The sequence below is a fragment of the Alexandromys fortis genome, unplaced genomic scaffold (genome assembly GCF_014885135.2).
Source record: "Alexandromys fortis isolate MF-2015 unplaced genomic scaffold, M_Fortis_MF-2015_v1.1 scaffold_143, whole genome shotgun sequence".
NCBI lineage: Eukaryota > Metazoa > Chordata > Mammalia > Rodentia > Cricetidae > Alexandromys > Alexandromys fortis.
This window is the reverse complement of record NW_026068044.1, coordinates 3,078,276-3,086,046: the sequence shown is the minus strand read 5'-3', so window position 1 is coordinate 3,086,046 and position 7,771 is coordinate 3,078,276. Positions and strand designations below refer to the sequence as shown.

Here is a 7,771-nt window from a genome sequence, read left to right as displayed (position 1 = left end):
ATTCTGTTTTCTTAGTTTATGTTTGTTCATTAAGTTTGGTTGTTAGAGACTGTACCAACACCGTGTTTGGTTTTGGTTAAGACAGAGAAAGAACATGGTGGTGAGGAGACTGGGGGGGAAGTCAGAGGTAAGTGCAGACTGTGTGCGTGCGCGCTCTTGAAGGCGTGAGCTGTGTGTCTCATCTGTGTGCTAAGACCTCAGGGACGGATCAGCTCTTCCTGCAACTCAAAACAAAACCGAAAAACAAAACCCAACAAAATAACCTTGAGATAATTGACTGGTTCGTGGATTCAGAGAGTTCAACCCATGGTCCTTGGAGGCCTGCGATGAAGTGGTGTAGAGGTGCACGTGAGGCTGCACCAGAGCTCTGGCCTCTTCAAGGGCGCACTCCCTTGACTTTCCACGTCCCACCTCCTGAAGGTCCACCGTTTGGCAGGAGCAGCACAGGCTCCCAAACACACCTTCAGCTTGTTGGCTTTTACAGGACTCTTATGGAGTTGGGTTCCTAGGGAGTTGGGCCCACCATCCCAGGGCAAAGCAGAAAAGCCTGGGGCTAGGCGTTCTGACTGGTCTCCAGGCCTGTTGCAGCCAGGAGGAGGGACTCCCCTGAATCAGCCCTTCTCTTCCTCCGTATCTTCATTGTAGCTGGAAGAGGCTGGAGATGGGTCAGGACCCCAGGAGGGGGCTCTGGAGCAGAGCCAGCACCAAGGCAAGGAGAACAGCAGGCAGCTCAGGTCTTTCTTCAGGTAGTTGGAGAAAGACACCCGTGCCTTCCGGTGACCCACTGATGCGTCTCTGTGTAATTAATTTCTATTTTTAGAAGTGCTGAATGTCGTTTCATCTGATGAGAACACTGCAGGAGGAGGAAGGGAAGCTCTCCTTCCTAGGGAGGGAGTGAGTGTGGCCCCTACCCGCCTAGGCCTCTTGCTCCACCCACGGCCTTGGCTTGTGCCTTCTGCTTCTGACCATCCCTCTGCCGGTCTTGTACATCCTTTAAGATTCTCCTGGAGGGAGCTGGAGAGATGGCTCAGAGGTTAAGAGCATTGCCTGCTCTTCCAAAGGTCCTGAGTTCAATTCCCAGCCACCACATGGTGGCTCACAACCATCTGTAACGGGGTCTGGTGCCCTCTTCTGGTCTTCTGGCATACACACAGACAGAATATTGTATACATAATAAATTAATTAATTAATTAATTAATATTTTTAAAAAAGATTCTCCTGGAAAGAAGCTGTCTGCGACGCTCCAAACTCTGAACAGACGTTTCTGGGTGATGAAACCACTACATGGTTATTGTGGAGAATGTGAGGAATGAAGGAAGCTCTTTCCCTGGAACCGGAAATATTGTATAGTTCTGTAGAGAATGAACAGAATTGTGTAGTTCTGTCATTTCACAAATTGCATGGTTTATCCTCATTCAAGAAGTGTTCCTTTTCCTTTGGGTTCCCAATAAGGAGGAAGAGACTAGGTAAACAAATCCCGTAGGGTGTGTGTGTGTGTGGGGGGGGTCACTGGAAAGATGGGGTACATAAACATCATGCTGAGTGTGTTCCAAAAGTATCAAGGTCTCCTCAGTGAGGATGTAGCCGGGCTTTTGAAAGTACAGTTGCTCGTCCTGCCTTATCTGTGGCTTCACTTTCCATGGTTTCCATTGTTGTAGGCCAGCTGTGAAAGAAAATACAGAAGATGGAAACTCCAAAAGTAGATAACACCAGTGTTTTCTTTCCAGTGTGTTGTCTCTTATTATTTTGTTAATCTCTCGCTGTGATTTACTTCTAAGTCAAACTATAATAGGTATGATGTAGTCACGTAGAATCTGAAGGGAATTTCTGAACGATCTGTCTTAGCCTGTGTATATACATCAAGTATCCTTTGTTTGTTTTTTTTTTTTTAATTTCAAGACAGTTTATTTCTAAAATGGGTCACAACATTAACTTTTGGCCCCACTCCGTCGAATGTACAAGCTACAAATGCTAGCTCAGCTGCTGAGGGGCACACGTTAGCATCATGTCTGAAAAGTGATAAAAGTCCGTATAAAACAAATATTCCAAGTTTCCATAGGAACACAGGTAAGTGTGACCCATCTCCTAGCCTTCCACACTGCATCCGTGCCAACCCTGTTCTTACAAAGACATTCTAAAACTAGCGGTAATTGAGTTAAATGGGCCCCCCCAAATCCCTTAATTCAAGCTAAACTTGCAGGTAAGAGCTACAAGAAGGGCATCTACACTTGATACTAGTGGAAGCACAGGCTGCTGGGTGACAATGGTCCATCCTGCTCTCCTGGGCACAAGATGGGGGTAGAGTGTCAGCATCCTGGCTCCTCCACTTCTGGTGGGAGGCCATGGCTCTGGATCCGCTTCCCGAGTTGCCATACTGGCCTCGACATTACATAGTAGATAGAAGGCCTCTGGAACCCATTGAAAGTAGACGCAGCGGCAACAGTGTATGTGCACCCCTGTTCTTAAAGAGCATCCAATCACCCACATGCATGTCAGGCAGGTTACAGCGCTCGACTGTCCCATCAAGACCATCACGTGTTGGACGAGGAATACTTCTCATCTGGCTTGGGTCTCTTCAGCAACAGGGACTTCACATGTGCGTGGTCTTAAAGAAGGCAGTTAAATCGTCCGTACGCCCCACCCTTCACATAGTACGTGAAGGTTTGCTCCTTTGACTGATTCTCATCATCAGAACTGGTCTGTTCCTTCCATACCATTTTTTTTTTTTTTGGCAATGATATTGACTGACAGAGTGAAAGCTGACATAGTATCTGCCTGGCTCGACTGTGGCTCTCACCCCAGAGTTCTGGAGGGAAGTACTTACCCAGAACTGGGTTCGTCACACTGGTGATCTCTTCAAATTTAAGCCTCGTATCCTCAGATCCAGGAAAGCCGCCATCAACAGCAAGCAGATACATGCTGAAACCAAATTCCATTCCCACGTCAGAGATGCAGCAAGCATCCGACAGGGCCTGCACGAAGGTCTCAGGGTCAGCACATCCCCTCCCCCATGGGAGCTGACACCAAGAACATTAATATTAAGCTCTTTTGCCCGTTCCAAGAGAAGTGTGCTGGTTTTGAGTGTGGCACCAGACTTAACACCGAGGCAGACTGCTTTGGAATCTTCAGTGGCCACCCGCAAAACCTACGTTGCCTTTGGTTGTGCTCTGACGACCTTCATTGGCTCAACCTTACTGTCAAAGGTCATCATCTGGACTCCATTGCTGGCAGCATCCTTGATCTCTGAGACTTGTTTACAGGGATTTGCATGGATAATCCTCTCAGGAGTCCCCCGCCCCCCCCCCCCCCCCCAGCCCCTGCACCAACTGGATTTCAGTCTCGCTTGCACAGTCAGAACCTGCCCCGATGGCAGGTAGGGTGTTCACCGTGGCTCTGCTGTCGTTGCTTTTGATTGCATGAAAGGGAGTGACGCAGGGAAGAGCTTTTAGCCGTGTTAGGTGGTTCTTCAGAATGTCCCCAGGTCCGCGACATAGAAAGCATCCTTGTTATCAGAGGATGCTTTATTAATTTTTTAGTCCAGAATGTCCTTGGCTGTAAAGCCTTGGGTTGAGCATGTGACAGTCAAACCTTTCCTTCTTAAAGCTGTTCGTGGTTCTCGATGTTTCCTACACAAAAATACTACAGATGGAATTAAATTATTGCCAGCTCCTCACCAGTCGAGCTGTCCGGGAACTCTGAACTCGCGGTGGAAGCGGTCTCACAGCGCATGAACAGGGACTGACATCATCGGGTATGTTTGCACAAGCCGAGATGATGATGTCATCATTAGTGATGATGTCATCATTAGGTACCACCCTCACTTGGGATCGCCTTTGTGAGTCACAAATCTAGTCAGTGAGGGACCACATGCATACAGCCGTGCTCGCTTTATCCATACACCCCTTCCTAGCTCCTCTTTATCTCAAACCTGGAGAATCTCCCATGGGACGAGGGTGCTCATGAGAGGACAGGACAGATGTTTGGGGTCCTGTCTCAAGGTCGTTGGCCAAGGAGACTGCAGGTCCTCAATCTTTGGGGAGCAAAGGCAACTCAGAGATATTTGTGTTAATTTGGCTAAGGGTGTGGCCATATGGAGAGCCTGCCAACCACGCGGGGCTCTGTTCCATTCTGACATTGGAAGAAAAAGACAAGGTAAGCAAAGGTCAAGTTATCATCAGTCGCCTATGCTATAACCAGCCATGCTTTTGCAGCAAAGCCTTCTGTGACTCCGAAAGCACAGAGAGGGTGAGGCCACGGCAAGCTTCAAGTCCCCATACCCTCCCTGCTCCAGGCAGCTTCCCCAGCTAGTCACGCTTGATTTGCATCTTCTTATAAAATGGTTAAAACACTAGTGAAATTGTCCACGAGTGATCGTAGCAAAGAATTGGTGAGAATTTCGTAGTTTAGCCAAGTTGGGCAGATGCTGTATGTAGGTAGCCTGGGACCTGACCTTTACAGCTGGCATCTGAGGGTCGGGAAGTCTTACAGAGCTCAGAGTTCTCCATCTGATGCTTTCTAGTTCAAGCATCAGCATTGGATTTATTATAGCGCCCCTGTCTGGCCCCACCTGGCCCCACCTGGTCTTGGATCACTTGGTCACTGTGATAACACCTCACCCTTTTGTCTTAGAAGTGGTCTGCTTTGAGTTTGCATCCCAGGGCAAGGAAGGCAGCTGTGTCTTCCAAAGAGTTGTGTGCGGGTGTCTGTGGGAACATGAGGTTTTATTTCCCAGAGATAAACACCTAAGGTAACAAACGATTCCTAGATTTGTGTGGGAGTTGCATGTTGAACTCTGTAGAGAAAGTCCTCAGGGTGGCTGTCCCCACTCCGACGCTCGGGCATTCCAAGGTCTCCACACCCTCGACAAACACAAGCATAGGCAACACCGTTTTTTGTTTTGTTTCACGACTGTTCACCTCTTGGCTCTGGCTGTCCTGGAACTTGCTGTGTAGACCAGGTAGGCAGGCCTTGGACTCCCAGAGATCCTCCAGTCTGTCTCCCAAGTGCTGGGACTAAAGGACCCAGCAGGCACGGTTTTCGGTAGCTGCCGTTTCCCATCTGTGTCTCCTTGGGAAAACTCTCTCCGTGTGTTTCTCTCATTGGGTTTTGCAGTTGGATTCCCTATTTATTTTACTTTTGCGCTTTGAGAGTTCTCCTCGTGTTCCCGACGCTGTCCTTTGGCAGACGCACAATTCACAAACAGAGTCTCCGTCTCTCCGCGGGGTCTTACTCAGTCCTGAGCTCTTCGTTTCGGTTCTGATGGAGTCTCGTTTATAGATGTCCCCTTTTATGGTCACAGTTTTAAGAGCTTTAAGAGCTGAAGACCTAGCTTTAGACACGGAATGTTTTCTGTGTCCCTCCTTCCCCCACTTTAAGATTTTACAGTTTCAGCGACTGAAGAAAATGGCTCACTGGCTGGCTAAGGGCACTCACTGGCTGCTCTTCCAGAGGTCCTGAGTTCATCTCCTGGCAACCGCATGGTGACTCACAACTGTCGGTAACGGGATCTGATTTCCCCTTCTGCTACGTGTGAAGATGGAGCACTTATATACATAAAATAAGTAAATATTAAAAAAAATTTTTTAGTTTCATATTTAGGTTCACAATTCAGTTGGAGTTAACATTTTATATGAGAGATGGATTAGATCCTGGGCCTTTGTCTATTCGCTTTTTTTTTTTTTTTAATATATACCAGTGGCGGGCCAGCGCCAGCACCACACATGGCAATGATACCTTCTCTCCATTTGCATTTTTTTTTTTTTGTACTCTTGTCAAAAATTAGAGTTGGCATGGTTGTGGTACACACCTTCAATCCTAGCGCTCAGGTGGCAGAGGCAGGCAGAACCCCATGAGTTGAAAGTTAGCGTGGTCTATATAGTGAGTTCCAGGCCAGCTAGAGCTACATAGTGAGCCTTTCTCAAAAACAAAACAAAACCACCCACCAAAAATTAGCCGGGCGTCTTTGTGTGGCTCTGTTTCTCATTCTCTACAAACTGCACAGGCTTGATTCTCCAACAGTGATGCTGATGTTGTCTAAGCTAGCCAGCCATGTGCGTATCTGTCCCCTCACGGGACTTTTGGACTGTCAATCACTTCTTAGCCTTGTGGTACATATTGCTTATAGCCCACCCCTGCCTGTTGGGCACTCATTAAAAATTTGTAACTTTTGAGCCGGGTGGTGGTGGCGCACGCTTTTGATCCCAGCACTCAGGAGGCCGAGGCAGGCGGATCTTTGTGAGTTCGAGGCCAGCCTGGTCTACAAGAGTGAGTTCCAGGACGGCCAGAGCTACACAGAGAGACAGGAAAAACAAACAACAACAAAAATTGTTTCTCTTGCTCAAGAAAGAGCCATGTCATTGTTCAAAAATCTCTTCCTAAGGGATTTCTGCTTCCGAAAGTGATGACCTCAAGACAGTTAATGCGAGACAGTAATTCTACTGTAGGTTCAGTTTGCTTTTTTGACAATGGCGATGAGTCATAAAAGCTTCATGTTTGGCCCTGTGGTAAGCAGGGCTGCGCTTGACTGTAAGGTTCCTGAACATCCAGCCACGCTCCACTGGGCACAGGCAGTGCCAAGTTGGCCCTGTGAGCTGGTGGAACCACACCCACCGCATTGCGGTGCCCTGGAGGCCTCTCAAGGCAATGGCTGTGCCCTGTGGATTGGCTGCGTTAAAGCACCAGTGTTGTTTATATAGACCTTCCCAGGGATTTAAGCTCCAACCACTTCTTCCTTTCCAGCCCTCCAGCCCCCATTTAACGAGACTCTTTCACCGAAGGCAAGCTTCCTCCTTCTTAGTTTTATACAGCTTGCTTGTGTTCATGGAGGAATTCCATGTGGAGATGGGGGCTCCTGGCTGTACTTCTTTGTGGCCCACAGTGGTTTCACCAGGCTCAGGGAACATGGGAAGTGTGGGGTGCCCATCAGATGCTTGAGCATCATCAGTATGCGGATGCTATTCATCTCGGGGTGCTCGTGTAACTGGGTTGTCGAGGCGAAACAGCGTGGTTATTGAGCAGCTGTTTCTGTTTAATTCAGAGTATCAAGGATAGACACCTGGGGTTTCTTGCCCACGGCATTTGGCCTCATCCCTTCCAATGGGAGGAGGGGAAGAGAGTGGACTAGGAAAGGCAACAAGAGTGTTTGGAGGAGCTTTGGGGGTGGGTGCTAGACACTTGGGGACTCCCAGACAACCTCAGTTGTGGAGACCAGGCCCTTGGAGAATTCCCTGTGCGTGCGTGCGTGTGTGTTTGTGTTTATTCACACAAATGGCATTGCTGTTGCTTTCTCCTGCCTGAGAGGAACATGAACTAATTGCTGGAAAAAGTCTTCCCTGGATTGATCGTTTTAAGATGTAAGAACCATGAAAATTTAAAGGTGCAGCTGTATGCGGCAGGACCGTGACTCTGAGTGATGAAGAACGCAGCATCCCACCAGCATCCCCGTGGGAGGAGAGTCGGAGGGAGCCTGAGTCACCATGGGGGTGTCACCAGGAATATTTGCCTTTAGTTTTGAAGGCACGCCAAGCATTTCCTGTCTGTTTTCAGGGGTTTGGATGTAGGCATTTATGGGTCAAGGTTATTGGGCTTATTTGTAAACAAATACTGTCTGTGTGATCACTGAAACATTGAGGCCCACACGCCACGGAGCCCCCACGGAACCGTCATGGTGCGCATGAGGGGGTGGTCGTAGGAGGAATTCATTCCCAGTATCTGCTCAGAACAGGCTTGCTCAGCCTTTGAGCGCGTGACATACTGGATGGGTAATTTCCTG

At 48.5% G+C, this 7,771-nt stretch overlaps 1 pseudogene; it reads right to left on the bottom strand.

Moving 5' to 3' along the window:
- Positions 1 to 1,511: 1,511 nt before the first annotated feature.
- On the bottom strand, positions 1,512 to 6,614 carry LOC126516071 (ornithine decarboxylase-like; annotated as a pseudogene).
- Positions 6,615 to 7,771: the final 1,157 nt, after the last annotated feature.